General features: G+C 48.9%; 1 protein-coding gene across 3 annotated transcripts in view; it reads right to left on the minus strand.

The window, feature by feature from the left end:
- pcgf6 (polycomb group ring finger 6) overlaps positions 1–20,756 on the minus strand; it is a 144,475-nt gene that overhangs the window by 100,229 nt on the left and 23,490 nt on the right. The window lies entirely within an intron of this gene.

Raw genomic sequence — 20,756 nt, forward strand, 5'->3', positions numbered from 1 at the left:
GTCCATACCTGCTCTTTTGAAGAACAATACAGTTAGTTCCACTCCCCTGCTTTTCTCCCATATCCCTGCAACATTTTTCTCCTTCAAGTATTTATCCAATTCCCTTTTGAAGGCTACTACTGAACCTGTATTCACCATCCCACACAATGCAGTGCATTCTAAATCCTAACCATTCATTGCATAAAAAGTTTTTCTCATGTTGTCCCTGGTACCTTTGACAATCACCTTAAATCTGTGCCCACTGATCATCAACCCTTCAGCCATTGGAAGGTTTCTCCTTATTTGCTCTATCTAAATTCTTCATGATTTTAAACAATTTTTCATATCTCCTCTTCACCTTCTCTGTTTAAGAACAACCTCATCTTTTCCAGTTTCTTTTTATAACTGCATCCCTGCAACTATTCGAATAAATCTTTTCATTTACTCTCCAAAGCCTTCACTTCTTTCTTAAAGTGTGGTGTCCAGAATTAGACATAATACTCCAGTTACGGCAAGGCCAGCATTTATTGCCCATCTCCAATTGCCTTGATTCGTTGCCCTTTATACATGTTTAGCATAATTTCCTGGCTCTTGTACCTGATGTCTCTATTTAGAAAGCCCTGGATTCCAGATGGTTTATTAACTGCTTTGTTAACCTGTCCTACCACCTTCAAAAATTTGTGCACAAGCACGCTCAGAACTCTCTCTTTTTGCATTCCCTTTAAAATTGTACAATTTGTCAGTTGTCAATTTGTCAGTTGATTAGAATCCAGGACCAGCATGTTCCTGTGAGGAAGAAGGATAAGTTTGGCAAGTTTCAGGAACCTTAGATAACACAGGATATTGTGAGCCTAGTCAAAAAGAAAAAGGAAGCATTCGTAAGGGCTGGAAGGCTGGGAACAGACGAATCCTTGAGGAATATAAAGACAGTAGGAAGGAACTTAAGCAAGGAGTCAGGAGGGCTGAAAGGGGTCATGAAAAGTCATTGGCAAACAGGATTAAGGAAAATCCCAAGGCTTTTTATACGGATATAAAGAGCAAGAGGGTAACTAGGGAAAGGGTTGGCCCACTCAAGGACAGAGGAGGGATTCTATGCATGGAGCCAGAGGAAATGGGCGAAGTACTAAATGAGTACTTTGCATCAGTATTCACCAAAGAGAAGGACTTCGTGGATGATGAGTCGAGGGAAGGGAGTGCAGATAGTCTGGGTTATGTCGTTATCAAAAAAGAGGTGTTGGGCGTCTTGCAAAGCATTAAGGTAGATAAGTCCCCAGGGCCTGATGGGATCTACCCTAGAATACTGAGGGAGGCAAGGGAAGAAATTGCTGGGGCCTTGACATAAATCTTTGCATCCTCATTGGCTACAGGTGAGGTCCCAGAGGACTGGAGAATAGCAATGTTGTTCCTTTGTTTAAGAAGGGTAGCAAGGATAATCCAGGAAATTATAGGCCGGTGGGCCTTACGTCAATGGTAGGGAAATTATTAGAGAGGATTCTTTGGGACAGGATTTACTCCCATTTGGAAGCAAATAGACTTATTAGCGAGAGGCAGCATGGTTTTGTGAAGGGGAGGTCGTGTCTCACGAAGGAAGGGCAGTGGATGTTGTCTATATGGACTTCAGTAAAGCCGTTGACAAGGTCCCTCATGGCAGACTGGTACAAAAGGTGAAGTCACACGGGATCAGAGGTGAGCTGGCAAGATGGATACAGAACTGGCTCGGTCATAGAAGACAGAGAGTAGCGGTGGAAGGGTGCTTTTCTGAATGGAGGGATGTGACCAGTGGTGTTCCGCAGGGATCAGTGCTGGGATCTTTGCTGTTTGTAGTATATATAAATGATTTGGAGGAAAATGTAGCTGGCCTGATTCGTAAGTTTGCGGACGACACAAAGGTTGGTGGAGTTGCGGATAGTGATGAGGATTGTCAGAGGATACAGCAGGATATAGATCGGTTGGAGACTTGGGCGGAGAAATGACAGATGGAGTTTAATCCGGACAAATGTGAGGTAATGCATTTTGGAAGATCTAATACAGGTGGGAAGTACACAGTAAATGGCAGAACCCTTAGGAGTATTGACAGGCAGAGAGATCTGGGCGTACAGGTCCACAGGTCACTGAAAGTGGCAATGCAGGTGGATAAGGTAGTCAAGAAGGCATACGGCATGCTTGCCTTCATCGGTCGGGGCATAGAGTATAAAAATTGGCAAGTCGTGCTGCAGCTGTACAGAACCTTAGTTAGGCCACACTTAGAATATTGCCTGTAATTCTGGTCTCCACACTACCAGAAGGACGTGGAGGCTTTGGAGAGGGTACAGAAGAGGTTTACCAGGATGTTGCTTGGTCTGGAGGGCATTAGCTATGAGGAGAGGCTGGATAAACGCGGATTGTTTTCATTGGAATGACAGAGGTGGAGGGGCGACAAATAGAGGTTTACAAAGTTATGAGTGGCATGGACAGAGTGGATAGTCAGAAGCTTTTTCCTCGGGTGGAAGAGTCAGTTACTAGGGGACATAGGTTTAAGGTGCGAGGGGAAAAGTTTAGAGGGGATGTGCGAGGCAAGTTCTTTACACAGAGGGTGGTGAGTGCCTGGAACTTGCTGCCGGAGGAGGTGGTGGAAGCAGGTACGATAGCGACGTTTAAGAGGCATCTTGACAAATACATGAATAGGATGGGAATAGAGGGATACGGACCCCGGAAGTGCAGAAGGTTTTAGTTTAGACAGGCATCAAGATTGGCGCAGTCTTGGAGGGCCGAATGGCCTGTTCCTGTGCTGTACTGTTCTTTGTTCTTTATCTTAGATTAGCTCTCCTCAATCTTCCTACCAAAATGTATCGTCTCATATAAACTACATCCCTGCATTTTGTTGTTCTAAATTTTAAAAAAATGCTCCTTTATTGTTTCTTGATTCCAACCAAACAGATTCTGCCTTAGATCCCTCAAGGAAATGTTCTCTTTCTTGCACTGTAAAATACTCCTGAACCACAACTGCTACTCCTACTCTGTCTTTTTCCTACTCTGTCTTTTTCCTTCCCTATCTTTCCAGAATACCTTGCATCCAGTGCTCCCCTTTCTTGAGCCAGGTCTCATTTATTGCTACTACATCATACTCCCACACGGCTATTTGTGCCTGCAGCTCACCAACCTTCTTAACCACACTTCGTGCACCTGCAGATATTGTCATGGACTTCTATTATTTTTTTCTCCTTGGATTAAAAAAAAACTGTGTCTTTAAAACTGTTAAAAAAAAAAGTGCACCTTTAAGGGAGGAGAACATTCTGGAGACACAGTGTACCACAGCTGCATTTTTGGTTACCCTGAACAACTGCAGGTCACATGGTATGATGCGTCCATTTTGACTGTGTGTGGAACTGACAGAAACTGGTCTGAAGCAGTTGGTTCTGAGACACTTGCCAGCGAGGAACTGAAGAGAAAAGGAGTTTTTTATTCTCTCTCAAGAAAATTTCTACAAAGCTACAAGCTAAGTGAATTGCCTGAGTAAGGAAGAAAATCTTTTCTTTTTTAACAAATTATTTGTATTGCTGCGCTCATCGTTGAAAGAACAAAGAACTGTTTAATGCTACTGCAGCCGAACTGTCTGCCTATCAAGAACAGAGTATTTTCATCAAATCCAGATAAAGACTTCACGTGAACTTTGATTATCTTCACCTTGGAAGATCTCATTCACCAGGAACATAAAACACAAAGACTTTCTCTTTTTTTATTTATTCTTAACAGATAGCTAATCTTAAAAACTCCCCGTTTTTTAAAAACCAATTAATTGTTATTTTTGAATGTACATGAATGTGGGAGTTAGATTAAATTGAGAAGTTATAAGGTTTTTAGACGTAGCTTTATCTTAACTTTATATAAAGTGTTAAGATTTAGTTTTTTTAAAAATAAATAGTTAATTTGTTGTTGTCTAAAGATACCTGGTTTGGTCTGTTTCATTCTGGGAATACGAGAGTGTTTAATTAGGCTGCAGTCGTTAACAATATGCACTCCAAAACTATGACCTCATATTTTCTATAATTCCATCTAACTCTGTCTTTCCAAGTTCTCTATGCATTTGTTTATACTTTTTAATACTACATCATGGTGCCTGCCTGCAAGGATACTGGAACATGGAAAAAAAGAGCTGAATGCTACAGAGGTGAGGTGAGATGAGAGTGACTTGACATGAAGGCAGCATTTGACTCAGAGTGGCAGAAAGGGCCCTAGTAGGAAGAACAAGAAGAGGCAATATAAAAGATACAATTTGAAACGGGATGCAAGAGAGGACGGACCTGGGAGTATATGTGCACAAATAATTGAAGGTTGCAGGGCAGGTTGTGAAAGTGGTTTTTGAAGCATATGGGATCCTGGGCTTTATAAATAGAGAAATAGATACAAAAGCCAAGAAGTTATGATGAACTTTTATAAAAACACTGGATTGGCCTCAACTGGACTATTGTGTCCAATTCTGGGCACCACACTTTAAGAAGGATGCGAAGGCATTAGAAAGAGAGCAGAAAAGGTTTAGAAGAATGGTTCCAGGGATGATGGACTTCAGTTACATGGATAGATTAAAGATGCTGGGACTGTTCTCCTTAGAGAAGAAAAGATTGAGAGGAGATTTGAAAGAGGTGTTCAAAATCCTGAGGGGTCTGGACAGAGTAAATGGGGAAGAAACTGTTCCCATTGGGGGAAGTGTTGTCCATTGGGACTGGCAAAAGAAGCAACAACCACATGAGGAAAATTTTTTTTACGCAGTGAGTGGGTAGGATCTGGAATGCACTGCCTGAGCATGTTGTGAAGGCAGTTTCAATTCAGGCTTTTAAAACTCCCTAAAGCCTGTCCAAGATCTATAGGACGCAAGTCAAAAGTGTGATGGAACACTCTTCATTTGCCTGGATGAGTGCAGCTCCAAAACTCAAGAAGCTCGACACCATCCAGGACAAAGCAGCTCGCTTGATTGGCACCCCATCCACAAGCATTCACTCCCTCCACCACCGATGCACAGTGGCATCGACAAGATGCACTGCAGCAACACACCAAGACTTCTTCAACAGCACCTTCCAAACCCGTGATCTCTACCACCTAGAAGAACAAGGGTAGCAAACGCATGGGATCACCGCCACCTGCAAGTTCCCCTCCAAGCCACACACCATCCTGACTTGGAACTATATCGCCGTTCCTTCACTGTCGCTGGATCAAAAACCTGGAACTCCCTTCCTAACAGCACTGTGCTGCACCTTAATCACATGGACAGCAGTGGTTTAAGAAGGCAGCTCACCACCACTTTCTCAAGAGTAATTAGGGATGGGCAATAAATGATGGTCCTGCCAAAGATGCCCATGTCCTGAAAACAAACACACATTAGCTTTGATGCTCTCCTTTCTCCTCTAATATCCTACAAAGTCTTGAGTTGCATATGAGTCAATGAGTACAACTTTCTATTAATCTTGGCCTCAGATACCCTACTACAGCACACCCTGGGAGTTGACTGCTCTATTCACTTTATGCACCATTGAGCAAACTGATTGATCTGTGCAGAAAATCCAATAGCACAGTGCACAACAGCCCATCCATCTGCACCACAGGCAGCAGGAAGCTGGCCAGCAAACAGTGCAGACATGTTGATATCAAGGAGCTAAAGTCAATCTTACTGAAGGAAATCTGTTCCTTATTCAGACTTAAAGCAGTAAAGCAAACCATCGACAGATAAACACTCAAACTCCTGGTTACTTCTCGCCAAAGTGAACGGCAGATACAATTAAACTTGCGTGCCAAACAGCATAAGCAGCATGCGATAGACAGAGCTAAGCTAACCAACGGATCAGATCTAAGCTCTGCAGTCCTGCCACATCCAGTTGTGGACAATTAAACAACTAACTACAGGAGGTGGCTCCACAAATATCCCTATCCTCAATGATGGGGGAGCCCAGCACATCAGTGCAAAAGATAAGGCTGAAGCACTTGCAATAATCTTCAGCCAGCAGTGCCGAGTGGATGATCCATCTCGGCCCTCCTCCTGAAGTCCCCAGCATCACAGATGCCAGACTGCAACCAATTCGATTCACTCGACGTGATATTAAGAAACGACTGAAGGCACTGAATACTACAAAGGCTACAGGCCCTGACAATATCCCGGCAATAGTACTGAAGACCTGTGCTCCAGAACTTTCCACGCCCCTAGCCAAGCTGTTCCAGTACAACGACAATACTGGCATCTACCCAGCAATGTGGAAAATTGCCCAGGTACGTCCTGCACACAAAAAGCAGGTCAAGTCCAACCTGCCCAGTTACCACCCCATCAGACTACTCTCAATCCTCAGTAAAGTGATGGAAGGTGTCATCAACAGTGCTATCAAGCGGCACTTGCTTAGCAATAACCTGCTCAGTGACACTCAGTTTGGGTTCTGTCAAGGCCACTCAGCTCCTGAAATCATTACAGCCTTGGTTCAAACATGGACAAAAGAGTTGAACTCAAGAGATGAGATGAGAATGACATCAAGGCAGCATTTGACCGAGTATGGCATCAAGGAGTCCTTGCAAAACTGGAGTCAATGGGAATCAGGGGGAAAACTCTCTGCTGGTTGGAATCGTACCTAGCACAGAGGAAGATGGCTGTGGTTGTTGGAGGTCAATCATCTGAGCTCCAGGACATCACTGCAGGAGTTCCTCAGGGTAGTGTCCGAGGCCCAACCGTCTTCAGTTGCTTCATCAATGACCTTCCTTCAATCATAAGGTCAGAAGTGGGGATGTTCGCTGATGATTGCACATTCGCGACGCCTCAGATACTGAAGCAGTCCGTGTAGAAATGCAGCAAGACCTGAACAATATTCAAGCTCGGGCTGATAAGTGGCAAGTAACATTCGTGCCACACAAGTGCCAGGCAATAACCATCTCTAACAAGACAGAATCTAACCATCTCCCCGTGATATTCAATGGCATTACCATCACTGAATCCCCCACGATCAACATCCTAGGGGCTACCATTGACCAGAAAATGAACTGGAGTAGCCATATAAATATCGTGGCTACAAGAGCAGGTCAGAGGTTAGGAATTCTGCGGTGAGTAACTCACCTCCTGACTCCCCAAACCTTGTCCACCATCTACAAGGCACAAGTCAGGAGTGTGATGGAATACTCTCCACTTGCCTGGATGGGTGCAGCTCCAACAACATTCAAGAAGCTCAACACCATCCAGGACAAACCACTTGATTGGCACCCCATCCACAAACATTCACTCCCTCCACCACCGACATACAGTGGCAGCAGTGTGTACCATCTACAAGATGCACTGCAGCAACACACCAAGGCTCCTTAGACAACACCTTCCAAACCTGCAACCTCTACAACCTAGATTGACAAGGGCAGCAGACGCATGGGAACTCCACTACCTGCAAGTTCCCGTCCAAGTCACACACCATCCTGACTTGGAACTATATCGCCGTTCTTTCATCGTCACGTGGTCAAAATCCTGGAACTCCCATCTTAACAGCACTGTGGGTGTACCTATCCCACATGGACTGCAGTAGTTCAAGAAAGCAGCTCGCCACCACCTTCTCAAGGGCAATTACGGATGGGCAATAAATGCTGGCCTAGCCAGCAATGCTCACATCCCATGAATGAATAAAAAAACCACCCCTAAACCTCGATACATCTTAACCCGGAACCAAGACCTAGATACAACTAAACCTGCACCCCCAGACCCAGATACCATGAAACCCGAACCCCCAGACCCAGATACCACTAAACCCGTGCTCCGGAACCCAGTTACCAAATTATTGGCAGGTAAAATCAAGGAAAACCCGAAGATGTTTTATCAGTACAGTCAGAGCAAGAGGATAACTAAGGAAAGGGTAGGACCTATCAGGGATGTACAAGGGAACTTATGCATGGATACAGAAGATGTGGGCAGGGTTCTGAATGAGTTTTTTGTCTTTGCCTTCACAAAGGAGAGGGTTGATGCAGACATTGTAGTTAAAGAGGAGTGTGAAATGTTAGATACGATAAGCATAATAAGAGATGCAGTGTAAGACAGTCTGACATCCTTGAAAGTGGATAAATCGCCAGGGCTGGATGGATTACATCCCAGGTTGTTAAAGGGAGCCAGGGAGGAAATAGGGGATGCTCTGAGGATCATCTTCAAATGCTCACTGGATACGGGCGAGGTGTCAGAAGATTGGAGGTCAGCGAACGTTATATCATTGTTTAAAAAGGGTGCGAGGGATCGGCCAAATAGGCCAGTCAGTCTGACCTCGGTGGTGGGTAAATTATTCGAATCAATTCGAAGGGACAGGATAAACTGCCACTTAGAAAGGCATGGGATCAGGGATAGTCAGCATGGATTTGTTAAGGGAAGGTCATGTCTTACTAACTTGATTGAGTATTCTGCGGAAGTAACAAGGAGGATTGATGAAGGTAGTTCAGTGGATGTGGTTTACATGGATTTTAGTAAGGCATTTAACAAGGTCCCGCATGTCAGACTGGTCAGTAAAATGAAAGCCCATGGGATACAGGGCAATGTGGCAGGTTGGATCCAAAATTGGCTCAGTGACAGGAAACAAAGGGTAGTAGTCAATGGATGTTTTTGCGAATGGAAAGCTGTTTCCAGTGACGTTCCACAGGGCTCAGTGTTGGGTCCTTGCTGTTTGTGGTATATATTAATGAATTGGACTTAAATGTGAGAGGCATGATTGGGAAATTTGCTGATGACACAAAATCTGGCCGTGTAGTTGATAGTGAAGAGGAAAGCTGTAGACTCCAAAATGATATCAATGGTTTGGTTGAGTGGGCGGAAAAGTGGCAAAAGGAATTCAATCCGGAGAAGTGTGAGGTAATGCATTTGGGGAGGGCAAACAAAGCAAGGGAATACATGATAAACGGAAGGATATTGAGAGGGGTAGAAGAAGTGAGAGACCTTGGAATGTATGTCCACAGGTCCCTGAAGGTGGCAGGACAGGTAGATAGAGTGGTGAAGAAGGCATATGGAATGCTTTCCTTTAGTGGCCGAGGTATAGAATACAGAAGCATGGATGTGATGCTGGAACTGTATAAAATGCTGGTTAGGCCACAGCTGGAGTATTGCGTACAGTTCTGGTCACCACATTACAGAAAGGACATCATTGTTCTGGAGAGAGTACAGAGGAGATTTACAAGAATGTTGCCAAAGCTTGAAAGTTGCAGCTATGAGGAAAGATTGGATTGGCTAGGGTTGTTTTCCTTAGAACAGAGGAGGCTGAGGGGTGACTTAATTGAGGTGTACAAAATTATGAGGGGCCTAGACAGAGTAGACAGGAAGGACCTGTTTCCCCTAGCAGAGAGGTCAATACCAGGGGGCACAGATTTAAAGTGATTGGTAGAAGGATTAGAGGGGACATGAGGAGAAACTTTTTCACCCAGAGGGTGGTGGGTGTCTGGAATTTACTGCCAGGGTAGTGGAGACAGAAATCCTCAACTCTTTTAAAAAGGTACCTGGACATGCACCTGATTTGCTGTAACCTGTAAGGCTACGGACCAGGTGTTGAAAGGTGGGATTAGATTGGGTGGCTAGTTTTTTCAGCTGGCACAGACAGGATGGCCTGAATGGCCTCCTTCTGTGCTGTAATTCTTCTATGGTTCTATACAACTAAACCCTCACATCCCAAGACCCAGGTACACTCAAATACACACCCTCAGACTAGGGTACACCTAAGTACTCACCCTCAGACCCGGGTACACCTAAACCCACACCCTCAGACCCGGGTATACCTAAACCCACAGCCTCACACCCGGGTATACCTAAACCCACAGCCTCACACCCGGGTACACCTAAACCCACAGCCTCACACCCGGGTACACCTAAACCCACACCCTCAGACCCGGGTACACCTAAACCCACACCCTCACACCCGGGTCCACCTAAACCCACACCCTCAGACCCGGGTACACCTAAACCCACAGACTCACACCCGGGTACACCTAAACCCACACCCTCACACCCGGGTACACCTAAACCCACACCCTCAGACCCGGGTACAACTAAACCCACACCCACAGACCCGGGTACAACTAAACCCACACCCACAGACCCGGGTCCACCTACACCCACACCCTCAGATCCGGGTACACCTAAACCCACATCCTCAGACCTGGGTACACCTAAACCCACACCCTCAGACCTGGGTACACCTAAACCCTCATCCTCAGACCTGGGTACACCTAAACCCACACCCTCAGTCCTGGGTACACCTAAACCCACATCCTCAGTCCTGGGTACACCTAAACCTACATCCTCAGACCTGGGTACACCTAAACCCACACCCTCAGACCTGGGTACACCTAAACCCACACCCTCAGTCCTGGGTACACCTAAACCTACATCCTCAGTCCTGGGTACACCTAAACCTACATCCTCAGACCTGGGTACACCTAAACCCACACCCTCAGTCCTGGGTACACCTAAACCCACACCCTCAGACCCGGGTACACCTAAACCCACACCCTCATCTAAACCTGCACCCGTTGCACCCAATTATCCAGATTCATGGGCAGAAATGGTTTGAGAATGTGCTGGTGGTAATGGGGCAATTACACCAATATACCCAGCAGCTCCAGCTCGTGCAGCACCCTAGAATTTACTCCAGTACGTAGTGGCCGCAGTATGAGGCTGCCATCTGTACTGTCTGCCATACAGGGCTGAGACACTCATAGAAGGGTGTGACATGCAGGAACCTCAATACAGGCTGTGACACTCTGAGATCAACCAGGACCCTGATTAGAGATACAGCACTGAAACAGGCCCTTCGGCCCACCGAGTCCGCGCCGAACATCAACCACCCATTTATACTAATCCTACACTAATCCCATATTCCTACCAAACATCCCCACCTGTCCCTATATTTCCCTACCACCTACCTATACTAGTGACAATTTATAATGGCCAATTTACCTATCAACCTGCAAGTCTTTTGGCTTGTGGGAGGAAACCGGAGCACCCGGAGAAAACCCACGCAGACACAGGGAGAACTTGCAAACTCCACACAGGCAGTACCCGGAATCGAACCCGGGTCCCTGGAGCTGTGAGGCTGCGGTGCTAACCACTGAGCCACTGTGCCGCCACTGATTCAGGACTGAGAGGAAAAGGCCAGCTATGCAGTTTCATGAAGAATTTACTGACTACCTATCAAGTCATTCTGCAATTATCATAACCCAAAGGACTCAACGCTTCCAGAAAAATATCTGACTCTCAAATCCACAGAATGGGTCAAGTGAAATATGCAGATATGCACGGATGAGTTTTTCACAAAACCTGTGGTCTCCACAGCCACCCACTGGGCACCGAGTATCACTGCATTGAGAAATCTAAACAAGGCAAGGATTAGACAGACCAAGTCAGCACAACAGGATGAAAGAACCTGGATCTTGAAGTGCAATGGTTAAAACACATCTCATGAATTTATGAAATTATTAATGTGTTTCTAATCCCTGATGTTCATTTGTCTTTGAATCAGAATCCATTTGCAACACTCCTATGTGGCATGAATAGGACTTGTCACAGACTGCATTAGGTGTACCATCCTGGGTAAAGCAGCCAGCTGGAGACATCAGCAAGCCTGGCAACCGGAAGCTAAAACATAAGCCCTGATTGGATGCCCCTCTCTGAACGGCTTCATTACTGTCACCAAAATTACTCAAAGAGCAATCCAAATGTTGGGGCCAAAATGAATTTACAACACACAAGGCACGTGTCTGCGGCCCAACTAGACACACGGTGTAAAGTAAAATTCTGACATTAACATTCCATCTTACAGAAACTACAGGAAGTCTGCAAACAAAAGTCAGACTCAATGTCAAGGCTGAGAAGAGGCCATTTGATTTATTAGAAGTCATCCATCCAGATCCCTGCTTATCAGCGGAGTATTTAACTGCATTCTGAATGTCCCAGTTTGCAAACTATTCTCGACATTCCTCACCCTGGGATAAAGTAAGCTCTCCCTAAAACAGATTTCAAACTTAATCTAATGTTCTCTGTTCCTACAGTCCTGCTTAATTTGAAGATTCCTTTATCTACCTTCATGAAGGCCCTGCCTTTTTTCTAGTCTGTAATTACTGGAGCTGCCTTGGGAGGGTGTGCTGCAACACATACAGGTCTTTCCTCATAAACAATGGGCTGAGAGTTTTACTTCATGGCATCATACGATGGGTGGTGGCCACAGCCCTGGGTGCTGGTTGGCTGCACCAGTAAGCAGGAAGCCGATAGCTTATTCAGCTGTCTGAGCGATTCCTTCATTTATGCACATTCACCCAACCAGGCATCGAACAACCTAGTCCCCAGGTAGGTAACCTATCAGCAGAAAGCACTGACTCTCATCCGAAATACAGGGTGGTCTTGGCAGATCCTGACAGATTAGAATTTCCAGCATTTTCTGGTTTTATTTCACACTTACAGAATTTGCAGTATTTCTAATATTTATAAATATATAAAGACAGAACTTGTATAGCTGGAGCACCTTTCACAGCCTCAGGGCCTTCCAAAGCACTTCACAGCCAATGAGGTACTTTCGAAGTGTAGTCACTGTTAGAAATGCGTCCGTCAATTTATTTGTAACAAGCTTCCACAAACAACATTATGAAAAGGACTGGATAATCTATTTTGTTCATGTTGGATGAGGCATCAATGTTGGCCAGGACACTGGCAAAATCTCTGCTCTTCAAATAAAAATAGGGCCATGGGCTCATTTATGTTCACCTAAGAGGCCAGGCAAGCCCTGAGTTTAATGCCGCATCTGGAACATGGTACCTCCAACAATGAAGGACTCCCTCAGCACAGACCCCCGACAGTGCGATGGTCCCTCAGTATTGCCTCTCCAATGGTGCAGTACTCCTCCAGAACAACCACTACGGCAATGCAGCACTGCCCCCTCAGCAATGCAGTGCTCCCTCAGTACTGTCCCCTCAGCAGTACAGCGCTCTCTCAGTACTGCCCCTCAGCAGTGTAGTGCTCTCTCAGTACTGCCCCCTCAGCAGTACAGTGCTCTCTCAGTACTGCCCCTCAGCAGTGTAGTGCTCCCTCAGGACTGCCCCCTCATCAGTACAGTGCTCTCTCAGTACTGCCCCTCAGCAGTGTAGTGCTCTCTCAGTACTGCCCCCTCAGCAGTACAGTGCTCCCTCAGTACTGCCCCCTCATCAGTACAGTGCTCTCTCAGTACTGCCCCTCAGCAGTACAGTGCTCTCTCAGTACTGCCCCTCAGCAGTGTAGTGCTCTCTCAGTACTGCCCCCTCAGCAGTACAGTGCTCCCTCAGTACTGCCCCTCAGCAGTGTAGTGCTCTCTCAGTACTGCCCCCTCAGCAGTTCAGTGCTCTCTCAGTACTGCCCCCTCATCAGTACAGTGCTCCCTCAGTACTGCCCCTCAGCAGTGTAGTGCTCCCTCAGTACTGCCCCCTCATCAGTACAGTGCTCCCTCAGTACTGCCCCCTCAGCAGTGTAGTGCTCCCTCAGTACTGCCCCCTCATCAGTACAGTGCTCCCTCAGTACTGCCCCCTCATCAGTACAGTGCTCTCTCAGTACTGCCCCCTCAGCAGTACAGTGCTCTCTCAGTACTGCCCCCTCATCAGTGTAGTGCTCCCTCAGTACTGACCCCTCAGCAGTACAGTGCTCCCTCAGTACTGCCCCCTCAGCAGTACAGTGCTCTCTCAGTACTGCCCCCTCAGCTGTAGTGCTCCCTCAGTACTGCCCCCTCAGCAGTACAGTGCTCTGTCAGTACTGCCCCCTCATCAGTGTAGTGCTCCCTCAGTACTGCCCCCTCATCAGTACAGTGCTCTCTCAGTACTGCCCCCTCAGCAGTACAGTGCTCTCTCAGTACTGCCCACTCAGCAGTGTAGTGCTCTCTCAGTACTGCCCCCTCAGCAGTGTAGTGCTCTCTCAGTACTGCCCCCTCAGCAGTACAGTGCTCTCTCAGTACTGCCCCCTCAGCAGTACAGTGCTCTGTCAGTACTGCCCCCTCAGCAGTACAGTGCTCTGTCAGTACTGCCCCCTCAGCAGTACAGTGCTCTCTCAGTACTGCCCCCTCAGCAGTGTAGTGCTCTCTCAGTACTGCCCCCTCATCAGTACAGTGCTCTCTCAGAACTGCCCCCTCAGCAGTGTAGTGCTCTCTCAGTACTGCCCCCGCAGCAGTACAGTGCTCTCTCAGAACTGCCCCCTCAGCAGTGTAGTGCTCCCTCAGTACTGCCCCCTCAGCAGTACAGTGCTCTCTCAGTACTGCCCCCTCATCAGTACAGTGCTCTCTCAGTACTGCCCCCTCATCAGTACAGTGCTCTCTCAGTACTGCCCCCTCAGCAGTACAGTGCTCTCTCAGTACTGCCCCCTCATCAGTACAGTGCTCTCTCAGTACAGTGCTCTCTCAGAACTGCCCCCTCAGCAGTGTAGTGCTCCCTCAGTACTGCCCCCTCATCAGTACAGTGCTCTCTCAGTACTGCCCCCTCAGCAGTACAGTGCTCTCTCAGTACTGCCCCCTCATCAGTACAGTGCTGCCTCAGTACTGCCCCCTCAGCAGTACAGTGCTCCCTCAGTACTGCCCCCTCAGCAGTACAGTGCTCTCTCAGTACTGCCCCCTCATCAGTACAGTGCTGCCTCAGTACTGCCCCCTCAGCAGTACAGTGCTCCCTCAGTACTGCCCCCTCAGCAGTACAGTGCTCTCTCAGTACTGCCCCCTCAGCAGTGTAGTGCTCCCTCAGTACTGCCCCCTCATCAGTACAGTGCTCTCTCAGTACTGCCCCCTCAGCAGTGTAGTGCTCCCTCAGTACTGCCCCCTCAGCAGTGCAGTGCTCCCTCAGTACTGCCCCCTCAGCAGTGTAGTGCTCCCTCAGTACTAACCCCTCAGCAGTGCAGTGCTCCCTCAGTACTGCCCCCTCAGCAGTGCAGTGCTCTCTCAGTACTGCCCCCTCATCAGTACAGTGCTCTCTCAGTACTGCCCCCTCATCAGTACAGTGCTCTCTCAGGACTGGCCCCTCATCAGTGTAGTGCTCTCTCAGTACTGCCCCCTCATCAGTACAATGCTCTCTCAGTACTGCCCCCTCAGCAGTACAGTGCTCTCTCAGTACTGCCCCCTCATCAGTACAGTGCTCTCTCAGTACTGCCCCCTCATCAGTACAATGCTCTCTCAGTACTGCCCCCTCATCAGTACAGTGCTCTCTCATTACTTCCTCCTCATCAGTACAGTGCTCTCTCAGGACTGGCCCCTCATCAGTGTAGTGCTCTCTCAGTACTGCCCCCTCATCAGTACAATGCTCTCTCAGTACTGCCCCCTCATCAGTACAGTGCTCTCTCAGTACTGCCCCCTCATCAGTACAGTGCTCCCTCAGTACTGCCCCTCAGCAGTGTAGTGCTCCCTCAGTACTGCCCCCTCATCAGTACAGTGCTCCCTCAGTACTGCCCCCTCATCAGTACAGTGCTCTCTCAGTACTGCCCCCTCATCAGTACAGTGCTCTCTCATTACTTCCTCCTCATCAGTACAGTGCTCCCTCAGTACTGCCCCTCAGCAGTGTAGTGCTCCCTCAGTACTGCCCCCTCATCAGTACAGTGCTCCCTCAGTACTGCCCCCTCATCAGTACAGTGCTCTCTCATTACTTCCTCCTCAGCAGTACAATGCTCTCTCAGTACTGCCCCCTCATCAGTACAGTGCTCCCTCAGTACTGCCCCCTCATCAGTACAGTGCTCTCAGTACTGCCCCCTCATCAGTACAGTGCTCTCTCATTACTTCCTCCTCATCAGTACAGTGCTCCCTCAGTACTGCCCCTCAGCAGTGTAGTGCTCCCTCAGTACTGCCCCCTCATCAGTACAGTGCTCCCTCAGTACTGCCCCCTCATCAGTACAGTGCTCCCTCAGTACTGCCCCCTCAGCAGTGTAGTGCTCCCTCAGTACTGCCCCCTCATCAGTACAGTGCTCCCTCAGTACTGCCCCCTCATCAGTACAGTGCTCTCTCAGGACTGCCCCCTCATCAGTGTAGTGCTCCCTCAGTACTGACCCCTCAGCAGTACAGTGCTCCCTCAGTACTGCCCCCTCAGCAGTACAGTGCTCTCTCAGTACTGCCCCCTCAGCAGTACAGTGCTCCCTCAGTACTGCCCCCTCAGCAGTACAGTGCTCTGTCAGTACTGCCCCCTCATCAGTGTAGTGCTCCCTCAGTACTGCCCCCTCATCAGTACAGTGCTCTCTCAGTACTGCCCCCTCAGCAGTACAGTGCTCTCTCAGTACTGCCCACTCAGCAGTGTAGTGCTCTCTCAGTACTGCCCCCTCAGCAGTGTAGTGCTCTCTCAGTACTGCCCCCTCAGCAGTACAGTGCTCTCTCAGTACTGCCCCCTCAGCAGTACAGTGCTCTGTCAGTACTGCCCCCTCAGCAGTACAGTGCTCTCTCAGTACTGCCCCCTCAGCAGTACAGTGCTCTCTCAGTACTGCCCCCTCAGCAGTACAGTGCTCTCTCAGTACTGCCCCCTCAGCAGTGTAGTGCTCTCTCAGTACTGCCCCCTCATCAGTACAGTGCTCTCTCAGAACTGCCCCCTCAGCAGTGTAGTGCTCTCTCAGTACTGCCCCCGCAGCAGTACAGTGCTCTCTCAGAACTGCCCCCTCAGCAGTGTAGTGCTCCCTCAGAACTGCCCCCTCAGCAGTGTAGTGCTCCCTCAGTACTGCCCCCTCAGCAGTACAGTGCTCTCTCAGTACTGCCCCCTCAGCAGTACAGTGCTCTCTCAGTACTGCCCCCTCATCAGTACAGTGCTGCCTCAGTACTGCCCCCTCAGCAGTACAGTGCTCCCTCAGTACTGCCCCCTCAGCAGTACAGTGCTCTCTCAGTACTGCCCCCTCATCAGTACAGTGCTCTCTCAGTACTGCCCCCTCAGCAGTGTAGTGCTCCCTCAGTACTGCCCCCTCAGCAGTGCAGTGCTCCCTCAGTACTGCCCCCTCAGCAGTGTAGTGCTCCCTCAGTACTGCCCCCTCAGCAGTGCAGTGCTCCCTCAGTACTGCCCCCTCAGCAGTGTAGTGCTCTCTCAGTACTGCCCCCTCATCAGTACAGTGCTCTCTCAGTACTGCCCCCTCATCAGTACAGTGCTCTCTCAGGACTGGCCCCTCATCAGTGTAGTGCTCTCTCAGTACTGCCCCCTCATCAGTACAATGCTCTCTCAGTACTGCCCCCTCAGCAGTACAGTGCTCTCTCAGTACTGCCCCCTCATCAGTACAGTGCTCTCTCAGGACTGGCCCCTCATCAGTGTAGTGCTCTCTCAGTACTGCCCCCTCATCAGTACAATGCCCTCTCAGTACTGCCCCCTCATCAGTACAGTGCTCTCTCAGTACTGCCCCCTCATCAGTACAGTGCTCTCTCAGTACTGTCCCCTCATCAGTACAGTGCTCTCTCATTACTTCCTCCTCATCAGTACAGTGCTCTCTCAGGACTGGCCCCTCATCAGTGTAGTGCTCTCTCAGTACTGCCCCCTCATCAGTACAATGCTCTCTCAGTACTGCCCCCTCATCAGTACAGTGCTCTCTCAGTACTGCCCCCTCATCAGTACAGTGCTCTCTCAGTACTGCCCCCTCAGCAGTACAGTGCTCTCTCAGTACTGCCCCCTCATCAGTACAGTGCTCTCTCATTACTTCCTCCTCAGCAGTACAATGCTCTCTCAGTACTGCCCCCTCAGCAGTACAGTGCTCCCTCAGGACTGGCCCCTCATCAGTGTAGTGCTCTCTCAGTACTGCCCCCTCATCAGTACAGTGCTCTCTCATTACTTCCTCCTCAGCAGTACAATGCTCTCTCAGAACTGCCCCCTCATCAGTACAGTGCTCTCTCAGGACTGGCCCCTCATCAGTGTAGTGCTCTCTCAGTACTGCCCCCTCATCAGTACAGTGCTCTCTCATTACTTCCTCCTCAGCAGTACAATGCTCTCTCAGAACTGCCCCCTCATCAGTACAGTGCTCTCTCAGGACTGGCCCCTCATCAGTGTAGTGCTCTCTCAGAACTGCCCCCTCATCAGTACAGTGCTCTCTCAGGACTGGCCCCTCATCAGTGTAGTGCTCTCTCAGTACTGCCCCCTCATCAGTACAATGCTCTCTCAGTACTGCCCCCTCATCAGTACAATGCTCTCTCAGTACTGCCCCCTCATCAGTACAGTGCTCCCTCAGTACTGCCCCCTCAGCAGTGTAGTGCTCCCTCAGTACTGCCCCCTCAGCAGTGCAGTGCTCCCTCAGTACTGCCCCCTCAGCAGTGTAGTGCTCTCTCAGTACTGCCCCCTCATCAGTGTAGTGCTCTCTCAGTACTGCCCCCTCATCAGTGTAGTGCTCCCTCAGTACTGCCCCCTCAGCAGTGTAGTGCTCCCTCAGTACTGCACCCTCAGCAGTGCAGTGCTCCCTCAGTACTGCCCCCTCAGCAGTGTAGTGCTCTCTCAGTACTTCCCCCTCATCAGTACAGTGCTCTCTCAGTACTGCCCCCTCAGCAGTGCAGTGCTCCCTCAGTACTGCCCCCTCAGCAGTACAGTGCTCTCTCAGTACTGCCCCCTCAGCAGTACAGTGCTCTCGCAGTACTGCCCCCTCAGCAGTACAGTGCTCTCTCAGTACTGCCCCCTCAGCAGTACAGTGCTCTCTCAGTACTGCCCCCTCAGCAGTACAGTGCTCTCTCAGTACTGCCCCCTCAGCAGTACAGTGCTCCCTCAGTACTGCCCCCTCAGCAGTGTAGTGCTCTCTCAGTACTGCCCCCTCAGCAGTGCAGTGCTCCCTCAGTACTGCCCCCTCAGCAGTACAGTGATGGGAAAATATTTAATTCGGGGAGGGGGAATTACAATGCTATTAGGCAGGAACTGGGGAGCATAAACAGATGTTCTCAGGGAAATGCACGACAGAAATGTGGAGGTTGTTTAGGGAGCACTTGCTGCGACTGCTGGATAGGTTTGTCCTGATGAGGCAAGGAAGGGATGGTAGGGTGAAGGAACCTTGGATGACAAGAGATGTGGAACAGCTAGTCAAGAGGAAGAAGGAAGCTTACTTCAGGTTGAGGAAGCAAGGATCAGACAGGGCTCTAGAGGGTTACAAGGTAGCCAGGAAGGAACTGAAGAATGGACTTTGGAGAGCTAGAAGGGGACATGAAAAAGTCTTGGCGGGTAGGATTAAGGAAAATCCCAAGGCATTCTACACTTATGTGAGGAACAAGAGGATGGCCAGAGTGAGGGTAGGGCCGATCAGGGATAGTGGAGGGAACTTGTGCCTGGAGTCGGAGGAGGTAGGGGAGGTCCTAAATGAATACTTTGCTTCAGTATTCACTAGTGAGAGGGACCTGGTCGTTTGTGAGGACAGCGTGGAACAGGCTGATATGCTCGAACAGGTTGATGTTAAGAAGGAGGATGTGCTGGAAATTTTGAAAGACATGAGGATAGATAAGTCCCCGGGGCCAGACGGGATATACCCAAGGATATTACGGGAAGCGAGGGAAGAGATTGCTGCGCCTTTGGCGATGATCTTTGCGTCCTCACTGTCCACTGGAGTAGTACCGGATGATTGGAGGGTGGCAAACGTTGTTCCCTTGTTCAAGAAAGGGAATAGGGATAACCCTGGGAATTATAGACCAGTCAGTCTTACGTCGGTAGTGGGCAAATTATTGGAGAGGATTCTGAGAGACAGGATTTATGATTACTTGGAAAAGCATGGTTTGATTCGAGACAGTCAGCATGGCTTTGTAAGGGGCAGGCCGTGCTTCACAAGCCTTATTGAATTCTTTGAAGATGTGACAAAACACATTGATGAAGGAAGAGCAGTGGATGTGGTGTATATGGATTTTAGCAAGGCGTTTGATAAGGTTCCCCATGGTAGGCTCATTCAGAAAGTGAGGAGGCACGGGATACAGGGAAAGTTGGCTGGCTGGATACAAAATTGGCTGGCCCATAGAAGACAGAGGGTGGTAGTAGATGGAAAGTATTCAGCATGGAGCTCGGTGACCAGTGGTGTTCCGCAGGGATCTGTTCTGGGATCTCTGCTCTTTGTGATTTTTATAAATGACTTGGATGAGGAAGTGGAAGGCTGGGTTAGTAAGTTTGCCGATGACACGAAGGTTGCTGGAGTTGTGGATAGTGTGGAAGGCTGTTGTAGGTTGCAACGGGACATTGTCAGGATGCAGAGCTGGGCTGAGAAGTGGCAGATGGAGTTCAACCTGGAAAAGTGTGAAGTGATTCATTTTGGAAGTTCGAATTTGAATGCAGAATACAGGCTTAAAGACAGGATTCTTGGTAGTGTGGAGGAACAGAGGGATCTTGGGGTCCATGTCCATAGATCGCTCAAAGTTGCCACCCAAGTTGATAGGGTTGTTAAGAAGGCGTATGGTGTGTTGGCTTTCATTAACAGGGGGATTGAGTTTAAGAGCCGCGAGGTTATGCTGCAGCTCTATAAGGCCCTGGTTCGACCACACTTGGAATATTGTGTTCAGTTCTGGTCGCCTCATTATAGGAAGGATGTGGAAGCTTTAGAGAGGGTGCAGAGGGGATTGACCAGGATGCTGCCTGGACTGGAGGGCATGTCCTACGAAGAAAGGTTGAGGGAGCTAGGGCTTTTCTCATTGGAGCGAAGAAGGATGAGAGGTGACTTGATAGAGGGGTACAAGATGATGAGAGGCATAGATAGAGTGGATAGTCAGAGACTTTTTCCCAGGGTGGAAAGGGCTATCACCAGGGGGCATAATTTTAAGGTGATTGGAGGAAAGTTTCGGGGAGATGTCAGAGGTAGGTTCTTTGCACAGAGAGTGGTGGGTGCGTGGAATGCGCTGCCAGCGGTGGTAGTAGAAGCAGATACATTA

The sequence above is a fragment of the Heterodontus francisci genome, chromosome 20 (assembly GCF_036365525.1).
Source record: "Heterodontus francisci isolate sHetFra1 chromosome 20, sHetFra1.hap1, whole genome shotgun sequence".
In the NCBI taxonomy this organism is placed as follows: Eukaryota; Metazoa; Chordata; class Chondrichthyes; order Heterodontiformes; family Heterodontidae; genus Heterodontus; species Heterodontus francisci.